Source organism: Phodopus roborovskii, unplaced genomic scaffold, assembly GCF_943737965.1.
Source record: "Phodopus roborovskii unplaced genomic scaffold, PHOROB, whole genome shotgun sequence".
Taxonomy (NCBI): domain Eukaryota; kingdom Metazoa; phylum Chordata; class Mammalia; order Rodentia; family Cricetidae; genus Phodopus; species Phodopus roborovskii.
In genome coordinates this window covers 65,167-88,454 of record NW_026126491.1, presented here as the reverse complement: position 1 = coordinate 88,454, position 23,288 = coordinate 65,167, and the positions used below count along the sequence as shown (strand labels likewise).

The following is a 23,288-nucleotide window of genomic DNA, read 5'->3' as shown; positions in this document are numbered from 1 at the left end:
TTAGGATCTGTGATTCTACGTCTGATATTATTATTGCTTTTTAGTTAACATTTAAATGCCTTATTCTACAGATCTCTGTACTATTAGAAGTCTGTCTAGGTATAGCTAAATAGACAAATTTGTTTCAGTTACTTGTTTTAACCTTAATTATTTAGAACATGTATAGGTGACAGAGTGAAGTTTATCCCTGTCATTAATTATTAATACTTAGTTTGATTATAACCAGGAGTGAATTGATAAGGATTTTCTCATCATATGAATTTAATGACCAGAGCTCAGAGATAAATTTTGATCTGAGGGCTGTTAGCATTAGACCCCAAAAATGTTTAAACCATTTTTGTTTTAGATCTATTCTTGTAATAAAACGTAGGTTTATAACAGGAATCACACAGATAGAATTTTTTTTTTCCAGTCCATTAACATTTGTAAGATTTAAGGGAAATATTCTATGATCTATCCTATGTTTGTGAGTATAAAGTCCTATATGCCACTTTAAACCCAACCAAGGAATACTATAACCTTAACTATCAGTCTTCAACTCCTTCAAAGAACACAGAAGGATAATATATAAAATCTAGAATTGAAAGGGACAACTCCCCTGGTCAGATCCGATGTTCTTCTGTAATATTTCATCTTAAGCCTACAGGCCATAGTTTATGTATGGCAGATTTTTCAGCCAAGCAAGAAATATAAAAGTGTCCTACCTGTGTTGTCAGGTTGTCAGTACCTTTCCTCCACATCCTTCAGACTGTCTAGCAGACTCTTCCATGAAGAAGGAACCATATAACAATGTCCATCTTGTATCAGCAGTCACTTTCCTGTGTGTCCTGCATGTCCAGTCCATACAGCATAAATCCAAACAGTCCAGGCAAGAACAATATTTTGCCCAAATGGCTGGTCTTGCCATATAGGAGGCAAAATCCAGAACTTTTCAACAAGTACATATAATTGTCTTTAGAGAAATAAATGGAACTTTTAAGCAATTAACCTGGTATGGTCAAAATTTTAATGCATATTACTAAATTTAAATTTATATTTGTAGATATGAGAGCCCACAGCAAACAGTTTACATCTTCCTCTGACCTATTTACGAATTTTCTTTGAACCTCTATATTGCTTTACATTACCTTTTGTCTCTTTCTCTGATTTTGTCAAACATCCTTTACATTGACAACACTCTCCTTTTCTATTTTTCATTTTTCCTCTTATCAATGACTCTTACTAGTAGGTTTTGTGGCTGAAGTGAATATCTTATTTATTTATTTATTTAAATCCTGAGTGTACCTTCTTACTGTGGTGCCTTCCCCTGAGCATCTCTGCACCCTCTGCACTTTTAACTTTTGGGTACACCAGCTCTCCTTTGTTGATGCTTAATAAGGATAAGGAGAAACAAATAGGCTGAATCGATTCAGGGAGAAATAACTTACAATATAGAAATAGGAATACTAGCTGTTCCTGGTCCCAAGTATGCCTCCAGATGTACTCCTGTCCCCGTGCTGCAAGCAATAGAGCTCTTTGAGCCTCCTCTTCAAACTTAGTTCCCCCATGTAACTCCTGCTCTGTCTCCACCCCAATTGACATGGTCTATGCCACAGGTGCAAAAAAAGTGATGATCTCACCAAAATCCCCATTTTAGTCTAAAGAAATGATTTAGGCTTGATACAAAAACTATATACAAAACAGTGAATAACAAGTGTGCTCTAAGAAAAGGAAAATTGAGGACATATAAACTTAAGACATAACTATCTAGAACTAGGATTAAGGCAAAATGGGGATTACAATAGTGTTGTCCAAAGCTGGAAAGCTTAAGTCTACGAAGAAATATATCTAACTAGGAAGAGAGAATAATACTTGTGATAATTTAATATTCAAACTCATCAAAGACCTGGGAAGAAAAATAACAATACTAGGGTAGGCAGGAAGTGTGGGTGGACAACTTCAAATGGTTCAGCAAGGACAGAAACAGCTACCTGGATAGTCAAGGTCTCACCTCAAGGTTGGTACAGCCAATTATTGCTAATGCCTAGAGTACCTGAGAGACCACAACAAAAGCAAGGAGGTAAAAAGTCTGTCTTACCCTAACTTGGCAAGGCTCAGCAGTCTTCTAAGGCCTGAAATCTACTCAGCATTGTTTCCTTGAGTATCTGATCTTGAATCACAAAACTTTCTAGAGACTTCATTGAATCAGTAAGGCTCTTGCTTTCTCCAACTACAAATGATTCCCTATTTTTAATATTCTTAGGTATTATCTGAATGGCATTTAAACTGCCTTCCAGAAACAATGTTCTATCTGATAGCTTTCCATTATCCTCAGACATGGAATGGATTCTGCTAGTCTTTCCATCTGATATTCCAGTTTTTTATCCTTATTAGCAGCTTCGTTCAACCAGGAATTAGCTGTTTCTGCCAGCATGTTAATGCAGTGCACTGTTTCTGTTTTGGTTATTGAAGCATTTGTCATAGAACAAATTCTGTTTTCTAGTTGGTAATTTTTATGTTCCATGTTTTGTATTCTAGATGTCAGCTCTCTATTTGCATCTCTAATATTCTGAATATTTTTTTCATCAGGTTGATACCCATTGTCTTTACAAAAAAAAAATGTATATATTGGTTAATCCATGATTTTCTTCTGTTAAAATTCCTTCTATATATGAAGTAAAGGAATTTCCAAAATCTTCTGTCATAAGATTATCCACCCTAGGTATGGAACAATTGATCTCATATATTATATCATCTTAAATTGTGAAGAATATTGTATTTACCTTAGGTGGAATTCTGCTGTCCTCGAACTTTGATGGTTTTAGTTGTTGAACTCAGCTTGTGGTGGTAATGCCTGGAGGTGTCCCACCAAATCACATCTGGCAGCAGACAATCCTTCTGATCTTGGTCTCTGAAGAATAGCTCTTAACAAAATAAGGCAAGCAAAATTTTGTTAAACGAATGAGTGAAAGGAGCCTTGTGCAAATTTCTGAGGACCACAGAGCTAACAGGTGTTGCCTCTTACTGGCGCCTTTGGGCCTCAGGAAACACACCAGCTGGGCAGGTGCCAAGTGAGCCACAGCTGCAAATGCAAAGTGGGGAATTGGCAAAAGATGAGCAGTGTGAGCTTTCTCAGGGCTGCGGTGGAGGTAAAGTTGTAGGGCAGTGGCAAATATTCCACAAGCTGTGGTGTGTCCACCTGGTTACTCAAGGAACCCTGCCCATTCGGGGATGGTGTGAGAAGTGAGCGGAGTCTGCCACCTTGGTGAAAACCAGGTCCGGTAAAAATCCGGATTCCGCTTCTGACACCAGATATTGAAGTTTGATAAGGATCAGGAGAAAAAAAAATAGGCTGAATAGATGTTTATTCAGCGAGACATAACTTACAACATAGACAGATGAACTACAGCAGTTTCCCGGTCCCAAAAAGCTGTTCCTGTGCTGCAGGAAAGAGAGCTCTCCCAGTATCCTCCTCAAAATCAGTTCCCCCGGGTCACATCCGGCCCTGTCTCCACCCCCCAATGGGCGTGGTCTATGCCACAGGCTGGGACAAGGTGAATATCTCACTATGAATACTGAATGCTCCATTTAATTCATATGTCAAAATTTAGTCAACCAATGGTGGGGCAATGGCAGAGGTGTTCTATTAATATGTATAAAGAGTAAATAGAAATTGCTTCCCCTAATACTAAAGACACTCCATAACTGCACATATTATCTGCCTTAAGGAACCATATATTTGCACATATTCCCTGCCTGAAGGGTGTCTATAAGCCTGTATGTGCCCAAATATATTGCTTTTAGATAGGAGATATTCACCAAAAAAAAGGCCCAGAAAACCTATGGTAGGAAAGGTAATATATTAGGGACAATAGATGTTATTTGTGCTCTCTGAACCCATGACAAGTTGGAATGGGTTCCCATATAGGATTTCAGACAGGACAGGCAGGCAGAGTTTGTTCCAGAACTGTCACAGGCACTCAGAGAAGCTTTACATGGAATTAGATGATGAGATCCATCTTTAACTACTTGGTGGCAGTGCACATGTTTAATATCAGAACTAAGGAGGCTGTCAGTAATCAAAAATGAAATACAATAATAAAATAAAACACATAAGGAAGAATTAGATTCACCTTAATATGAGTCTCACCATCTGGGGGTATCCTGCATGTATAAAGGGAATTGAATGAGTAGGCTCTCCTTCAGTTACTCCTTGCCCTATTTATGACTACCAAGTTTATAACTTTACTAGCTTTAGAGCTTTCTTCTTTGTACTTGAAGAGTATAACGATGACCAGGTGAGACATGCACCCTGGTGATTTAAACAACTGCTGTGGTCTTCAGATTCCCATTGCTGGCAGCCATTTTTGGAATACCTGGACCACAGCTTATGAGACATTATAATAAATCCACATTCTACATATATGGAGAGATTTATCCTACCATGCCTGTTCAAGCAGAGAACTTCGAAAAATGAAATTACTTTTTGCTTTCTTTTGATTTTAACCTGCTACTGAACATGTGTCAACTATCAATATTGCTCACAAATGCAAACTTCCTAGTTCTGTTCCTCTCCAAGTATTCAATTTTCTAGGAAGACTACTTTTTCCATTACTATGTATTTTCCAAGCATTTCCTCTGATTTTCAGTGATAAAACTCCTTCATTCGTAGAGCCATCATCCAGCTTTCTAGGAGGAAAAGATGATACTATCTTGTTTGTCATCTGAATGCAGCTTCTCTTTCCTGATGTAAGTGCCAGTGGTGGTCCAGTTTTCTTCTAGAAACACATAGTTCAGCCAGTTGGGCAAGATTAGCCAAGATGACAACTGTTTGAAAAGGTAAACACTGTTGTGTTGAGAGGTTGACTGAGCAAGCAAGACATCTGTTTAGGTCCTGACTCATAAAGAAGGAACATAGCTCCTTCTCAAACACATCAATGAGCTTAGGAGATTCATTATCAGCCTGGTGACCTAGACTTAGACCCTCAGGTATTGACAATGAAATAGATTCAGTCCTTTAGCATAATGAAGATGCTTAGGAGAGAATGCAATTGTTTGAATCCAGGGCCTTGGTGGAGGTGTTGCTTCATATCTTGTGAACACTACTTTTCTCACCACATGGAGCTGGGGTTATCGGTCGCAAGGGCACTGAGGGCTTATTCAGTAAAGTTCCTCAGATACACTGTGTTCTCCTCATGATACAATGCATGAGTAGCCTTTGCATGAGCTGGTCAAATTGAAAGATAACTCCCATTTCTTCCATCTCCCCCTGAAAGTAGGGAACTGGAAGAGATTCCTGATAAGAAGCTTACTTAGAATAAGACATAAGTCAAGCAAGATGTCCCTTCCCCAGGTTTTATCTTTTCTTTCTTCTGCCTTTCCTCTTTCACTCATCTTCACACACCTCTACCCCAAGACCTGTCAGTGAAGTGTGAACATCTGTTTCATGTTACTCATATACTATTAAATAATTATGATACTAATTTTCTGTTGAAGAATTTAATTGCCTTCCTGGCCTTACTTGCTGTTTCTTATTACTATTGAAATTCTTCAAAGTTTCACTTGTAATCTGACCCTGAAAGAATTTTAAAATGGCATGACCTATGTAATGCAAAAGTCTGCTTTATAAGCCAGGTTTTTGGCTGTGCTTTCCTTTAACCCCAGTACTCAGGAGACCCAGGCAGCTGATTTCTGTGAGATTGACACAAGTGTCATAAACACAGCTAGTCTCACTACAAACAGCCAGTTCATGCATCTGGGATAGCTCCTGGTTGCACTGCCAGGGTTCCTTGAACAGATCAATTCAAATAATTATCACAGACATTCACAGGGTTTAGTCTGATGCAAGGAAAGTCCTCCAACTCTCAGTCCACAGTCTGTGAATGCTACTAAAAGAGTATTAGGGGATGGGGGATTGTGGGAGTGGGCTTTTCTAGTTAAAAGAAGTATGTCACTGGATGTGGGCAGAGACAGGCATTGATGTTTCTTATATACAGGATGCTGGCCAGTGTGTTGGTGAACATCCTGTTAGCTCTGAGTGAAGATTTAAGGACACTAACCCCCAGTACCACATTCACCTGCAGGCTGCCTTGCCCTACCCATAATGATGATTAACTGAATCTTTGAAATATTAAGTGAGACAACTCAAATAAATGTTTTCTTTTTAAGAGTTCCCATGGTATGTAGTATCTCTTCACAGCAATAAAATCCTAACAAAGACAGATGTGGGTACCAGGGGCTAGGATATTGCTGTGAGAGGCTGGCCCTATCATAAAATTTCTTTGATTATTTTTTTATGAGTATAGTTGATCTGCTAGCTTGTGTCTCCCGTTATGTCTATTCATTTTGATTTTCTTTCCTCAGTGCTATAGGCTTTTTAAAGGGCCAAAGAAATATCTATGTGAACTTCCAATTCAGTTTCCTTCTAAGGAAACTTGATGAATACATTATAATGTCCATGCAATGAAATAATGTGGGAAGCACCAGAATTATATGACTATATTGTCAAAGAAGCAGACATTTACAATGTGTTTATCACACTTCCTGTTTGACCCCTGAGAGAACTTGAGCAAGCCTGAAGCTGTTGGCTAGAACTCCTTGCCCCAAGGCTGTTTTGGTACTCCTCCTGTTTTGATAGCACACCTCATGACAGCACACCTCATGACAACACACAGCTCGTAGGGAGGAGCTAAGCCTAAAATTCCTGTAATTTTCCACTGTGCTATAAGTCAGTATTTAAGACCATTTTTTCCCCTCAGTAAACTGCATTTGGTGTTCCCTCATTGCCATTGAATGAATGACGCTCTGTCTTGTCTTTATTTCAATCTCTAGGCCTTCGCCCGATTTGTGGAACACATCCTGGCACAGGTGCTACATGTGTAGGTCCCACCAAGATTGGGAAAGAAAGGATCATCTATGAGATGAGATCACCCTTGAAGGCTGGCCCGCAAAAGTAAGTGAATGAGGGTGTATTGAAGGATGAGTGCCAGTAACTGTAAGGAAATGCTCAGTGGACTATTAGTGGCCCTATTGAAAGACAGGGCAATAGGATTAAAACAAGACAGGTAAAGAATTCATTGCAACAATTTCAAAGAAAAAATGGCAGAGATGAATAGGACTTTTGAGGAATTACAAGATTTAGAATCTGAACAATCTATCAGGGGAAAAGAGGGATCCCAACTAAGAGATGATAGTCATGCTATAACTGATGAACTGGATACTTTGGAATCAGAAACTGAAGCTGGTGAGCGTATATGCCAACTGCCAAGACACAACCCCTTTTGTGATTCTGATTCTTTTTGTAGGTCCTCTGTACCTCGAGTGTTAAAGGATGAGGCCAAAAATTTAATAAACATGGTAGAAGCGTTAGAATAGGAAAGACAAGTGTTTCCAGTGATTGAGACACTGAATCTGGAGGATACCATGGTAAGGGAGCACAGCCCATTAAATTTTAAGGATATAAAACAGCTTAAAGAGGCTTTCACTGTTTATGGTCCCCATGCTCCTTTTACTCAGACAATTTTTTATTCTTTTGCAGCATTAAATTGCACCCTTAGTGATTGGATGCAGTTCTATAGACTTGTGCTGAGTGGGGGTGACTATTTGCTCTGGAGAGGCAAATTTCAAGAATTTTGCAAGGAAACCACACAAAGTAATGCTGCTACTGGATTTCCTGCTAGGAATTTAGATATGCTCACACTCACTAGGCAATATTCTACACTTGCAGCTGAAATTTTTTTTGACCCAACAGTCCATGCACAAAATGCTGTTGCTGCTACTAGACCTTGCAAAGCCCTGCCTAATAAGGCTGTAGGAGATCAACTATCTAAGGTATGGCAGGGACTATCTGAGCCCTATTCAGATTTTTCAGACCGCCTCCTACAGCTGCCAGGCCACATATTTGGTGATGTAGGAAATGCTGTGCCCATTGTTCAACAATTCACATTTGAAAATGCAAACAAGTTTTGTAAAGAGGCTTTAAGTCCCCATAAGGCCAAAAGTCTTAATGAGTATGTATGCATATATTGGGACATAGATCTTCATCACATTTATGGGCCAGGTTATAGCTTCAGTCATGCAAATAGGTGGGAAGGATGGAGGAGCCAGACAAAAGAATTGCTTTGTGTGTGGACAACCAGGATATTTCAAAAGGAATTGCTGTGGCTCCAGAATGTAGTACTCAGTTTCCTAAATGGTCAGCTGATAGACATACAGGTCTTTTTTCAACTTTTGTAATAACTCATAACTCTGTTAATCTTTGGGGAAGAGATGTGCTTTGGCCATGTGAGCAGTTCTTACTACTGAGCCTGTGAAAAATATGCTGGCTGACCAAGGTTATATACAAGGAAGAGGACTGGGTAAATTCCCCCAAGGTGACCCTCAGTCTGTTGTATCTAAAAATTTAATTATCAAAAGCGAGTGAGATCACTCTGAACTGGGAAATTTTCCCTAGGGGCTATTGCTATGCACCTTGGTCCCATTTCTATCATCTGAAAAACTGATGACCCAGTATGGGTGGAGCAATGGCCACTATCTATTGAGAAATTACAGGCTGCACATCAACTTCTAAAGGAACAATTAGAGGCAGGACATATTGTTCCTTCTACGTCCCCATTGAATACTCCAATCTTTGTTATAAAGAAAAAATCTGGAAAATGGAGACTCCTACAAGATTTCTGAGCTGTTAATGATTGAATGCAAATTATGGGAGCCACATACCTGGCTTACCATCCCCTGTAGGTATCCTCAAGGTTATCATTTGTTATTTATAGAGCTAATAGATTACATTTTTAGCATTGCCTTGCATCCTGAGGGTAGTGAGCGATTTGCATCTGGCATACCTTCTATTAATTTTAAAAAGCCTTATAAGAGATATCAATGGGTGGTGTTGCTTCAAGGAATGGCCAATGACCCACAATTTGTCAAATTTATGTACCATTGGCCATTGCCTCCATTACAGAGAAATTTCAATCCCTGTATATTTTACATTATATGGATGATATTTTTTTAGCCAGCCTGGATTCTAAGGAAATGAAAGAGGCTTTTGGAGAAATACAACATAATCTTCAACTAGCTGGCTTAAGAATAGCCCCAGAAATTGTGCAACAAGAATTTCCCTATCAATACCTTGGTCACCTATTGTTATATTCTGGTATCAGTCCTCAAAAGATTACTTTAAGCCTGGATAATCTGACCAAAATTAATGATTTTCAAAAATTATTGGTAGATACAAATTGGGTTTAATCTAGTTTGGCCCTAACCACTGGACAGCTTAGACCCTTATCTGATATTTTACAAGGAGATTCTGATCCCACTTCTCCTCACTCCTTAATGCCTGCTGCATGAGAATACATACAATATTTGGCAAATGGATGTCACTCACCTGCCTTAAGCTAGAAAATTAAAATATATGCAAGTTTCTGTGGATACATATTTTAAGGTGGTTTTTTGCATCTCTAACCTGGGGAGAAAAGATTAAAGATGTCATGTCTCATTGTTTACAGGCCTTTGCCTATATGGTGTTCCTTATATCTTAAAAACAGACAATGGCCCCACATATGCTAGTCATCACTTCTTGGCCTTTTGCAAGGAACATCATATCAATCATGCATTTGGCATCCCACACAACTCTATGGGACAAGCCATCGTGAAACACACTCATGCCACACTTAAACAATATTTTAATAAAATAAAAAGGGGGAATATAGGCTCTTCCTCAATTCTCAATTACCCACTATACTTTTTAATTTAAATTTTTTGACTGTAGATAAAAATAACTTGCCTGCCATGGAGAAACATTGGAACAAACCCTCCCAAACATTGGGATGGGTCAGATGGAAAGACATAATTACACGACTATGGCAACCGCCCACCCCCACTATTAGCTAGGGTCTGAGGGGCTGTTTGTGTTTTTCCCCGAGAAACAGAGAAACCTATTTGGATACCAGAACAACATGTTTGTCCTGTGGATCCTAATCAGGATCCTAATCCTGCTGTACTGGAATCCCTGGCCCATGTAGGATCAAGTGGTTTGGGCCTTGGTGAGGAACCCCACATCCTGATGCCAGTTAGTCAGGAGAGAACATTCCCTGCGACTACTGGTTGCCAATGTGCCAATAGAAACTTCATTACTGAGTAATTTGACCTTCCTGACTCAGGGGAGCCTTGGCTTCCAGAGAGTGCTTAATTTTTCTCAATTTCCCAATGGGTGATTCTTGTTTTTATGCATAGCTTTGAGTAATGCCTCCCTAGATGATTTTCACCCCAATGCCAGCATGAGCAATTGCTGGGGACTCAGAGAGGTCCTATAACATAAACTTCCAGCAGGAACAGGAAGATGCTGCTATATGGCCCCTATATCAGGGCCCCTATGCTAGAAGCTCCCCAGGAAGTTATGAATTGCATAGGCACTTGCCTTGGAGACACTGTGCTCCACCTTTAAAGGATCCTTGGGGATGGAAAAATCTTTCAATAGATCTTCCACAACCTTCTTCCTGAGCAATTTATGGTCCCCGTGAGACACCAGTGCCCTGGTAGTTCCAGTTCCTGACCTCGCCCCAATGATAACGGAAGACTGACTTGGGGGGAGAAGAAATTATCCTCTACATCCAAGAAGGGACTTTGATTTCACTGCTGCCATCATTCCTGTCATTGCTGTGTAGGTGACTGTCGCTGTCATTGCAGGGATTGTTGTCGCTCAGTTCGCTGCCAATGTAGAGACTGTTAACCAGCTGGCGGGCAGAATCAGTGAAGCCCTAACTGCAGAGAATGCCCTGCTTGAATTCTCTTATTGGATTTGGACTCTCATATTCAGTTTTGACTCTGACTTAAATCAGCAAACTGCCTCACTTCAGGAACAATTAGGGGTTTTGGGTTGGTATAGCAGGCCTCCTGCTTTCATTCTGTCATTCCTCTTGTATCACCTTGATTGGAATGCAAATGTCTCTGTATGGGTCAACAGCCTCAATGCTGGCAGGGCCTTGTCTTTTGTAAATTTTACCAGTGTTTTGGCTGACCAGAGAGTAGAGGTCAATAAGACCTGAATTACTCCTATTTCAGCAGATGGCAGGTGGAATGCCATGGCCCAGATTGGAGGTTGGTCACAGGTTTTGAATGGCACATTGTCTTTCAGCAAGTTGGAGCCAGTATTGGTTGGGGTAGGGATTCTTGTGCTATGCATGGTCTGACAGTTCTTTTCACAAAAGAAACACAGTCTTTCCCAATAATCATGAGGTCTGTTAACAGATGCTGCAGAAATGAGGTACCCCCATGACGGGCAACTTGCAGTGAAGCCCCCCCAGGCCTAAAACATGAGGTTTCTGGGGCTCCTGAAGACCGTTAAGGGGTGCCACACTCTGCGAGACCTAAGCTAGGGGTCTCTCATAGAAAATAAAAAAGGGGGAATTGTAAGAATTAAGACCTAGACTAAGAATTTACTCCCCCTCCTTCTGCCCTCAGGGCAGGCATCTGTAACAGCTGGAAAACAGGAGACATGTTTTGTAATGCAAAATGCTATTGGTCCTTTGGCTTCTGCAACCCTGAAAGCACACTAACTTGTTCTTGGAACCTGAGATGACTAACCACAGGCTCTGGTTCCCCCTCCTCCATCTAGTGCTGTGGTATATAAGCTAGCCCCCAGACTAAAAGGAAAATAATAAAGAACCTTCTTAATATAAAGCAAGAGTCCTGTGTTCTCAACATCTACACAATCCCCAGCTTCTCGGGCTTTGACAGCAGTGCAGGCGCCACACAGAGATGTGTCATTAGATAGCTACACACCTGGTTAAGCGCCAAGTCACTAGTTAGCCACACAAATAAGCCATTAGTTAGCCCACCCACACAAAGCCACTAGTTGCTACATACACTCAGTCACAAGTAAGTCACAAACCTAAGACATTAGTTAGCCATACAGGCAGGAAATGAAGTATGCAAGGTCATCCATAAACAGGCAGCAGTGGGACACAGATTTAATCGCACCTCTGAGGAGAAAGATACATGTATCTATTAGCTCAATGCCACTCTGGCCTACTAGAGAAAGAGCGATTGGAGAAAAAGGGAGACAGTTAGGGAGATATCTACAGAGAAACATAGGGAGAGGAAGAGGGAAAGCCATTAATAAGGGGAGAGAGGGAGGGAGGTCCACCTAAAAGAGAAACTGCTAACAGAAATGTTATCCCAGCATTGAGATGGCATGCCTTTAATCCCAGCACTGTCCATGGTGAGATAGGAGGGATATGGCTGGACAGAGGGGAATATAATGTGGGAGGAGACAGGAGGGCTTGCAGTGAGGGTGTTCAGTCTGAGCAGTCATTCTGAGCTTTCATAAAGACAGCCGTCAATCGAGAAGGCCTTGTGACAACAGGATCGCTCCTTTGGTCTGAACACTGGTAGAGGTAAGAACTCTAGAGGCTCACATGGCTCTGCTTCTGAGATCCATCAGCTTTCACCCTCTGAGAGCTGACTCTAAATTTTATTATTAATATCTATCAGAACTTGTGCTGCAAATGTTGTTCTCTCTAGGGAAGTGTGACTTTTTTTGAAGTCAGTATAAGCAAGTTTTCAACATATTAAAAATAAGTTATTTTGATTTTCAAAACTATCAATTATTGGTATATTTTTAATATCTGATTTAAGTGCATTATTGATTTTATCTGTGATTGTTTATGCTGTCCAATATTTCTAGGTTTTACGTGTTTCATTTCCTTTCCCTCATGTGATGATGATTATTTATTTCTGTGTAGAAAATTCTCCTGTAGTTTAGGCTTGCCTCATTAATGTAATTGATAATTGCACTAAACTTTTTTTTGTTATTTTGGCAGAAAATTTTTTCTACAGATACTCAACCATTTATAGAATGTAACAAATAAGGACGATAAATATTGTATTCTCAAAGTAAGCTGCTTCCCTTTTTTTTAGAGCAATCTTGATCAAATATCAGTTCCCTTTAAGTTGGTTGCAGTTTTTTGTGGGGGGAATATATGACAATGGCAGGCAATAATTTTAGTCAATAGAAATGTAACATCTCAAGGGCAACAATTGAGGGAAATGTCAGGTAACAGTGCCTTAGAGCCTAACGTATTTTGAGGATATATATATATATATATATATATATATATATATATGTATATATATACATATATATATATATTTTAACATGTTGATCCCAGTTCCCACTCCCTCCCTCCCGCTGACATTCCCCCCCCCTCACTTGTACCCTGACCTCCCTCCCCTCCCATCCCACAATATACATTCCACAGGTAGGGCTATGCTATCCAGGTGGGGTCATGTAGATCTGTCAAGTAATTTGAAGTAGGGACTAGGACTTCTCTCACTAGGTTAAAGCCATATCGCTCCATGTGGGATGTGTCTGCAAGGTCATTTTGTGCACCATGAATACATCCCGGGCCCACTCTATCAGGTCCCTTAGACTACTCAGTCCTTCTAGCTGAGATCCATATTTAGTGGGTTCTGAGTCAGTCCCATGCTGTATTCCCAGCTATAAATCTGGGGGGGGCAATTAGCTCCTCCTAGTTCAGGTCAGCTGTCTCTAGGTGTTTGTGCAATCTGCTCTTGTTGTCACTCTCTGCATCTGGATTCTAGTATGACTCACTGTTTAGTTATGGGTGTTTTATTCTGTTTCAAACAGGGACTAGATCAGGACTCCATGATGGTGGATAAGTCAGTTGTTGATCGCACTATTAGGGAAGGACATTTATGGTAGCCTTTTCAAGGTTGCTCTAATTATTAGTTGGAATCAGTCTTGTAGGTCTCTTGAACTTTATTTTGGTTCAGTTTTCTCTTCAAACCAATAATGGCTGCCTCTTTTATGTTCCCTTTGTCTCTCTGTCTCACTGCCTCTCTCTCTCTCTCTCTCTCTTCTGTCTTTATTCCTATGCAGACTGAATCTTCCTAGTCACACATGCTTTCCTCTCTTCCCTTTCACTTTCTCCTATTTCTTTCTCCATTCACTGCCCCCCCCATTTCCCATGTGCTCTGGGGATCTTCTCCTTTCCCCCATGTGTGAGGGACCTTATAGGAATCTCTGTAGTCTTCTACACACCGTCATCCAATTGTTCCAGCACCATTTGTTGAATATGCTGTCCTCGCCCCCATTGTATAATTTTAGCTGTTTTGTCGAAAATCAGATGTTCATAGGTGTGTGGGTTAATATCGGGATTTTCATTTTGATTCCATTGGTCTACCTGTCTATTTTTTTTTGCCAATACCAGGCTGTTTTCAGAACTATAGCTCTGTAGTAGAGCTTAAAGTCAGGAATGATGATGCCTCCTGAAGTTCTTTTATTTAAAGGGTTGTTTTGGCTATCCTGGGTCTTTTGTTTTTCCATATAAAGTTGATTATTATCCTTTCAAGGTCAGTGAAGAATTGAGTGGGATTTTAATGGTGATTGCATTGAATCTGTAGATTGCTTGAGGGGCATCTAGGTTGTTTTCAGGTTCTTGCTACAAACATAGTTGAACATATCTTTTTGTTGTATGGATGTTGTTCATTTAGATATATGCCAAAGAGTGGGATTGCCAGATCCAGTAATTGACTGATTTTGATTTTGCTGAGCAACCACCATAATTATCTCTAAAATGGTTGTACAAATTTGAAATCCCAACAGCTTTTGAGGAGGGTTCCCCTTTCTCCACATCCTCTCCATCATAAGTTGTCATTGGTGTTAATTATTTTAGCAATTCTACCAAGAATAAGACATTATCTAAGAGTTGTTTTTATTTGCATTTCCCTGATAGCTAAGGATGATGAGCACTGTCTTAAGTGTCTTTCAGCCTTTTCTATTTCCTCTATTGAGAATTCTTTATTCAGTTCTATACCCCATTTTTTTTTTTTTTTTTAATAAGGCGATTTGGTGTTTTGGTGACTAACTTCGTGTTTTCTCTGTATATGTTTGAGATCATCCCTCTGTCAGATATAGGGTAATAGAAGACCATTTCCCAGTCTGTGGGCTGCTGTGTGGTCTCATCAACTGTGTCCTTTGCCTTACATAAGCTTCTCAGTCTTTCTGCAGTCTTATATACACACCAACAGCCAGTTATGCCACCAACATTTGTTAAAGATGAGTTCCTCCTCCCATTGTATAGTTTTAGCTGTTTTGTTTTGTTAAAACTCAGATGATCATAGGTGGGTGGGTTATTATCAGGGTTTTTGATTTAATTCTTTTTGTCTACCTATGTGTCAATACAAAGCTGTTTTCAGAACTATAGTTCTATAGTACAGTTTGAAGTTGAGGATGGTGATGCATCATGAATTTTTTTTTTTATTGTACTTGTTTCTTTTGGCTATTCTCAGTCTTTTGTTTTTCCATTCAATACAGGTTATTATACTTTCAAGGTAAGTGGAGAATTGTGATGGGATTTTGATGGGGATTGCAATGAATTTTTAGATTTCTTTTGGCAAGATTTCTATCTTTACTATATTTATCCTACCTATCCATGAGCATGGTAGATCTTTCTGTTTTATGGTATCTTCTTTAATTTACATCTTTAAAGACCCAATGTTCTTGCTATATAAATCTTTCACATGTTTGGTAAGCATTAAAGATAATTTATGTTGTTTGTGGCTATTGTAATGGGTAATATTTCTCTGATTTCTTTCTGAGCTCCTTTGTCATCTGTATATTGTAGGGCTACTGATTTTTTTTTTTGACCTTCTCTTGTATCCTGCTAGTTTGCTGAATGTTTATGTCAGCTGTAGCAGTTCCCTGGTAGAGCTTTTTGTGTCCTTTATGTAAACTGTCATATCATGTGCAAATAGTGATAGTTTGACTTCTTACAATTTACATCCTGTTGATCTCCTGTTGTTGTTTGACTCCTTTTGCAAGAACTTCAAGTACATTATTGAAGAGCTATGTACAGAGAACAGACTCATCTTGTTCCTGAATTTAGAGGAATCACCTTAAGTTTCTCTGCATTCTGTTTGATGTTGGCTGTTGGTTTACTTGTTTATTCCTGTCTCTCCAAGACCTTTATCATGAAATGGGGTTGAATTTTGTCAAAGGCTTTTTCAGCATCCAGTAAGATGATCATGTGGTTTTTCTCTTTCAGTTTGTTTATGTGGTTGATCACATTGATAGATTTTCAAATGATAATGTAGAGAGCTGTAAAGTGCCATGCCTTAAAAATGGCGCTGGCTTCCCCCTTCCACCTTCCAGATGGTGAGCGCTCTCTGTCATAAACAAGTCCTTATTTGGCTAAGCCTGTTCAGCTTGCCTGCTTCCCTATAAGAGCAGCCTATCTGCAGGGTCCACATTGCTCACTAGAGTTGTTTAGAGCAAGGGAATTTAACTCTGTTTCCCCGGAGTTAGAAGAAGCATGTTCAAGGATCATGATTAAACTACTAGAAGAAGATCTCCCCTGAGTTACGTCTTCCTTGTTGATTGAGGTTGGGCATGACAGGATAAGCCATCCCTGCAATGCAGGGATGAAGCCTCCTTTGTCATTGTGGATGATTTCCCTGATGTGTGCCTGGATTTGATTTGCTAGTATTTTATTGAGGAGTTTTTCATTTGTGTTCATGAGGGATATTAGTCTGTAGTTCTCTTCCTTATTTGTATCTTTTTGTGTCTTGGGTACCTAGGTACTTGTGGCCTCATAGAGTTTGGTAATGAGCCTTCTGTTCCTATTGTGTGGAACTATTGAGGAGTATTGGTATTCGCTCTTTGGATTTCTGGTAGAAGTCTGCACTGCAGCCATCTTGCCCAGGGCTTTTTTTGGTTGGGAGGGTTTTGATGACTGCCTCAATTGTGTTAGACTCTATTGGTTTATTATCCAGAGGTTCCTCTCTCCCACAGCAGTGGGGCCTGGCTGGGCCCCCAGGCCCTGCACCACAGTGCACTACAGGGACAGCCCAAGAGAAGGGACAATGTGCCTTCTATCCAATCCACCAAAACCCACACAAACTTGGAGAGAGAGAATTTGAGAGCATGTGTGGGAGGAGCAGAGAGAGCTTGACGATTGCACTGAGCATGCCCTGTTCAAGGAGCCAGAAGTGGAGATCAGGTCATGCATAGTGTGCTCATTTTTGTTTGGGGGGGGTGTGCGTGGGGGAAGGGGTGGCAGCGAGGCAGGCAGGGATAGTGTGCATGGGCTAATGTGTTTGTAGGGTTTTCTAAACTGAGTGTCAAAGTTCACTATTAATGGCGAAAGGCTATATTAACGAGAGGTGAGGGGTGTGTTGCACATGACATGAGCCAGTCGGTAGCTCCAGGAGGGCATGGAGGGGGCTTTTAGAGACAAATCAGGTGAAAGGGAAGCTGGAGGGGTGGTGTGGAGGGATTGAAAGCATGCTGTGCACATGCTAGCTAGGGATAGCCACATCAGAGTCTCAAGGATGACAGTGTCTCTGCCCCTTGAGTTAATGATATCAAGGTGGCGAGACATGGGGAGGCCCCCTGGGACCCCGGGCCCTACACCACAGTGCACTACAGGGACAGCCCAAGCAAAGGGACAATGTACCTTCTTACTAATCAACCAAAACCCATACAACCAAGGAGAGAGAGTATTTGAGAGCACCTGGGGAAGAGCAGAGTGAGCTTGAGTCTTGAACTGAGCATGCTCTGTTCTAGGATACCAGGTGGGCCTGAAGCACTGCACCATCCACCACAAACAGAGCAGTATGTGCCCAAATGAAGTAGAGCTGTGCATGAAGTGAAGGTGAGGGCAGCCAGGCCCAAGGGAGGGGACTGCAGAAGGCCTGTTTGCTGGGCTGTAGTGGTGGCCTGGTGTGGTGAACTCGCCTAAGCCATGGCTCAACAGACAGTGGCAGTGGCGGTAGAGCTGGGATGAGTCATCAGTGCTGTGCTGAAAAGATGGCAGGGCTGTGAGTGGGCTGGGGCTGTGAGTGGCCTGCACTAGTGCTGGTGATTCTGAGTTTGCAACCTAGGAATGAGTGGTGCAGCCACTGCTTGCTGGGCCTGTTTTCTGCCCACTCATAACACCTTGGGCTTACACATTTCCTCCTGGGTCTCCCTTTTTTGGTAGGGGCCTCCTTCCTCCTGCTTGAGGCACAGAATGGACCCCATATCTAGCATTGCAAGATTACAGCAGACACACCCACCACTGCCTAAGCTCCTGGCACTAGACTCCTGCATGGTAGTCCTTGTCATACCACTGCCTCTGTGAAGGTGCTGCAATGGAGTAAGGGCCCATGGCTGGAGATACGGGTGCTCCTGGAACTTATCTGGTCCATACCGTTGCTTACAGCTCCATCCAGTGGTGCCTCTGTGGCCAGATATGCTGCTCAAGCCCAGGCCACCAGGAGAGCTGCAGGGCTAAACCAAATGCCATTCCAGGCCAGATCATACAATCTGTGGCTACCTTGGTTGAACTCCAAAGCTGATTGCTCACTAGTTTCCTCTCTCTTTGGTCTGCTCGACTAAGGGACACAGGAGGGGCACTGAGGCCCCATGTGTGGGAGGATGCTTTAGCTTCACACACTTGATGGATTTTGGTTGCTGCTTTGGCCAGTGGTTCTGCTCAGATTTCTCCTAATAGTTGTAAACTCACCATTGTTCCCTGGCTGCTTAGAAAATTGCATCTGGAATTTCTTTTCAACTGAGAGCCATTTGTGTCCAAATGTTTGCAATGAACCCCATGAATGCTACTGCTCTCTACATTTCCACCAATCACCTAGTGTTTAAACATGACCCTGGAGACCCCAAGTCATTTCAAGAGATTATCAGGATCCTGCCTTACTTGCGACAGTCTCTCTCTTGCTGTGTTTGTGGACATTTGCCACAAGATCCTATTGCACCCACCAAATCCACCTGTCAACAATATGTCTGCAAAATATGTAAAGGCAAGAAAATGATAATGAAAACTTCATGTAGCTAGTGCATAGACTATGAGCACTTTGAGGGAAACAAGCAGTTAAGCATCCTGGTAAACTGCTACAAGAAACTATGTGAATATATAACCCAGACAAGACTGGCACAGGACATAAGACAAACAGTTGATTGTTCTTTTGATACTTTAGCTTTACTCAATGAAGGATCGTTGTTTTATGAGGACATAGAGAAACCTTCAGACTCATCCTTCACTCTGTGTTTGACACAGTCCCCTTTACCTTCAACCTCAGAACCCATAGCAGATCCCCATGCTAATTTATCTCCAAAGTCTGAAAGTGCCCTCAGCATTGCTATTGGCAGTTCTGTTGTCAATGGTTTGCCTACTTACAAAGGGCTTCAATAGATAGATTTGGTATAAATATCCCCTCACCCGAACATCCAAATATGATCGACATGTATAATACTGTTGATATAAAAACTGAGGATCTGTATGAGAGCCTGTCACCTGTCTGTGACACGGTAGCCACTGATTTGTTCTCCACAAGTATTGATATCTGGAGTTTCTGTAAAGAGCCAAAACCTGGTGACTCTCTTTTGCTGAGTGATGAGAAAGTAATCCGCAGTTTAGAAACTTTCAAATACAGAGGTTCGATGTCCTAATTTGCATCCAAATTTGGAATCCACTGTATCCAGTGAACCTTTTTGCAGCTTTCTTCCAAGTCTCTTAGCCATAATATTTTTATGTCTACCAGCCCTATACCCCATGTGTTATCATGTACAGCAGCAACTCCAAAGGTAGCAAAGTTGAATCAAAAAAGAACCAGATATGAAAGATACAGTGAAAAAGTTCAGCCACTTCCAATTTCTACCATAATCAGAGGCACAACCCTTGGGGCATCTGCTCCTGAGACAGTGAAGCATGAAAGGAAAATCTTCCTTTAACCTATAGCTACTGTTTCCAATTGAGGTACAACACCCAAGACCACCAAAACTGTACTTTTATCTACTAAAAGCATGAAAAATTGTCATGAACATGGATCCAAGAAATCCCACTCTAAATCCAAGCCAGGTATTCTTTAAAAAGACTAGGCAGGAAAGGCAAAGATTCTTAGTCATCATGTTATTCCAGGAAGTCCTACCAAGTCTGTGTGCAAAAAGCCCCAGGGAAAGAAAGGATGTAAATGTGGGCATGCTATGCAAAATCCAGGTAATCTTACATGCAGCAGCCAGTACTGACATTGTTACTCTAACCAGAAAGACTGCATTCATTGCAGATGCTGAAGGCTGCCAGAACTCCTACCCAGCCAATGGGGAGAAGAAGCTGGAGGCATTTGCTGTGCCAGTGTAGGCCTTGGAGCAGAGCAGACTCACATTGGGTGTTAATGTGATCAGCAATGCTGTGTGCAACACAAGTCCCAGTACCAGTGTTATCAATGTCACAGGGTCCCCAGTAATGACATCTTTAGCTGCCAGTACAAATGATAACAAAAGTTTGAATGAAGCTATGGATATGAGATTTGAATGTTAACTCAATGGGTCTTGAAGCCTACCCTTGGTAGGAAATAGCTACAGTTTTATGGCAGCTATTCTGTTTGTTTAACTTGCTGGAATTCCTGCATATAGATCACTTGTATCATGTGTTTTCATTGCTAAGTTATATGTGTTAGTGTCGTGGAAACAGTGTGCAGATAATGGAGGAGTACCCTACAATTATATGTTCTTAGTTCTTACAGAACCTGAGAGTTTGAGAACAAATGCTGATGCAAGATGCAACTTATTTATACAAAATGAACTTTGGCAAGGAAAATAACCTCATTTTTTTTGATCATGCTTTGTGCATAATCAAAGTTGATGATTAAATGTAAGGAAGTAGCATCAAGTAAGTTCATCAGGATTGTGCTAGTTTTTTTTTTTTTTTTTAATAGTGATTAGTTTATCAGGCACAGCCTTCTGATTTCTGATGCCACAGAGAACTTTCTTCTGTTGAAAATTTGATGTGTTCAGCTCAATTTTTGCACTGACATAATACCTATTATGATCATGAAAATTGGCTACTGGCGTGTATGAAGCAGTTCTTAAATCAGCAGCATTAGCAGTATTATGAAAGAAAATTTCCCACTCATTAGGATGTCTTAAGAAATCTGTCTTTTACCTATATAATAAGAATTTTGTGACTCTAAAGAAAGAAATTAAAGAAGATACCAGAAAATGGAAAGCTCTCCCATGCTCGTGGTTAGGTAGGATTAACATAGTAAAAATGGCAATCTTACCAAAAGCAATTCACAGATTCAATGCAATCACCATTAAAATCCCACCACAATTCTTCACCGACCTTGAAAGGATAATAATCAACTTTATATGGAAAAACAAAAGACCCAGGATAGCCAAAACAACCCTATACAATAAAAGAACTTCAGGAGGCATCACCATTCCTGACTATAAGCTTTACTACAGAGCTATAGTTCTGAAAACAGCCTGGTATTGGCATAAAAATAGACAGGAAGACCAATGGAATGGAATTGAAAATCCTGATTTAACCCACGCACCTGTGAACACCTGATTTTCGACAAAACAGCTAAAATTATACAACGGGGCATGGACAGTATCTTCAACAAATGGTGCTGGCACAAAAGGATGAGGGTGTGTAGAAGACTGCAGATAGACCCATGTCTGTCACCATGCACAAAACTCAAGTCCAAATGGATCAAAGACCTCAACATCAATCCAGCCACATTGAACCTCTTAGAAGAGAATGTAGGAGGTACCCTTGAACAAATTGGTATAGGAGACCGCTTCTTGAATATAACTCCAGGGGCACAGACACTGAAAGAAACAGTTAATAAATGGGACCTCTTCAAACTTAGAAGCTTCTGTAAGGCAAAGGACACAGTCGACAAGACCAAATGGCAGCCCACAGACTGGGAAAAGATTTTCACCAATGCTATATCCGACAAAGGGCTGATCTCCAAAATATTCAAAGAACTCAAGAAGCTAGCCAACAAAACAACAAATAACCCTATTAAAAAATGGGGTACAGAACTGAAGAAAGAATTCTCAATAGAGGAAATCAAAAAGGCTGAAAGATACTTAAGAAAATGATCCACATCCTTAGCTATCAGGGAAATGCAAATCAAAACAACCTTGAGATACCATCTTACCCCTGCCAGAATGGCTAAAATTAGAAACACCAATGATGACTCATGTTGGAGAGGATGTGGAGAAAGGGGAACATTCCTCCACTGCTGGTGGGAGTGCAAACTCATAAAGCCATTTTGGAGATCAGTATGGCGGTTCCTCAGGAAAATGGGAATTAGTTTACCACAGGACCCAGCAATCCCCCTCTTAGGCATATACCCAAAGGTTTCACATCCATGCAACAAAGACATCTGTTCAACTATGTTCATAGCAGCACTATGTGTAATAGCAAGAACCTGGAAGCAACCTAGATGCCCCTTAATTGAACAATGGTTAAAGAAGATGTGGCACATCTACACAATGGAATACTACTCTGCAGAAAAAAATAATGGTATCTTGAAATGTGCAGGCAAGTGGATGGCACTTGAAGAAACCATCCTGAATGAGGTAACCCAGTCACAAAAAGAGGAACACAGTATGTACTCACTCATATATGGATTTTAGACTTACATCAAAGGATCACCAGCCTATAATTCACATCACCAGATGAACTAGGATACAAGGTGTATTCTAAGAGATTCATATAAAGTCCCTCACAGAACTGGGAAGGGACAAGTCCCCCAGAGCTCAGGTGAAGTGGGGGGAAGACAGCGAATGGAGAGAGAAGTAGGAGAAAATGAGGGGGAGGAAAGGAAAACATGTGCGACCAGTAATATTGAGCCTGGTTAGTAATAGAAGATAGGAAAGAGAGAGAGACAGACAGAGACAGAGAGAGAGAACATGAAAGAGGGAGCCAATGTTGGTTTGAAGATAAAATTGAACACAAAGAAAGGTCGAGAGAACCATAAGACTGCTCCCAACTAACAAGTTGAGCTTACGTGGAAAGGCTATCATAAATGCCTTTCCCAGAGAGTGAGATCAACAACTAACTTATCCAGGGAGCCCTCAACTAATGCCTGTTGAAAACAGGATCAAGCACCCATACATAAACACTGAGTCGAACTAGAACCCAGATGTAGATGGAGAGCACAAGACCTTCCGGCAGAAACACATACTGACAGCTTACCTGAACAAGGAGGAGCTAATGGCCACTAGACTGATAGCTTCGAAGCCAGCATGGGACTGACTCAGAACCCCCTGAGTATAGGTCTCAGTCAGACGACTGAGCAGTCAAAGAGACCTCAGACAGTGCAGCCAGGATGTATCCCTGGTGCACAAAAGGACTTTGCGAACCTATCCCCCATGGAGGGATAACTGCCTTAATCTAGAGACAGGAGAGAAGCCCTAGTCCCTACTTCACATGACCTGTCAGATCTACATGACCCCAACTGGATGGCATTCCCCTACATATGGAATTGGGGTGGGGGGA

The 23,288-nt window shown here is 41.0% G+C and overlaps 1 pseudogene; it reads left to right on the top strand.

The window, feature by feature from the left end:
• Positions 1 to 18,803: 18,803 nt before the first annotated feature.
• On the top strand, positions 18,804 to 20,312 carry LOC127230038 (E3 ubiquitin-protein ligase MSL2-like; annotated as a pseudogene).
• The last annotated feature ends 2,976 nt before the right edge of the window (positions 20,313 to 23,288 follow it).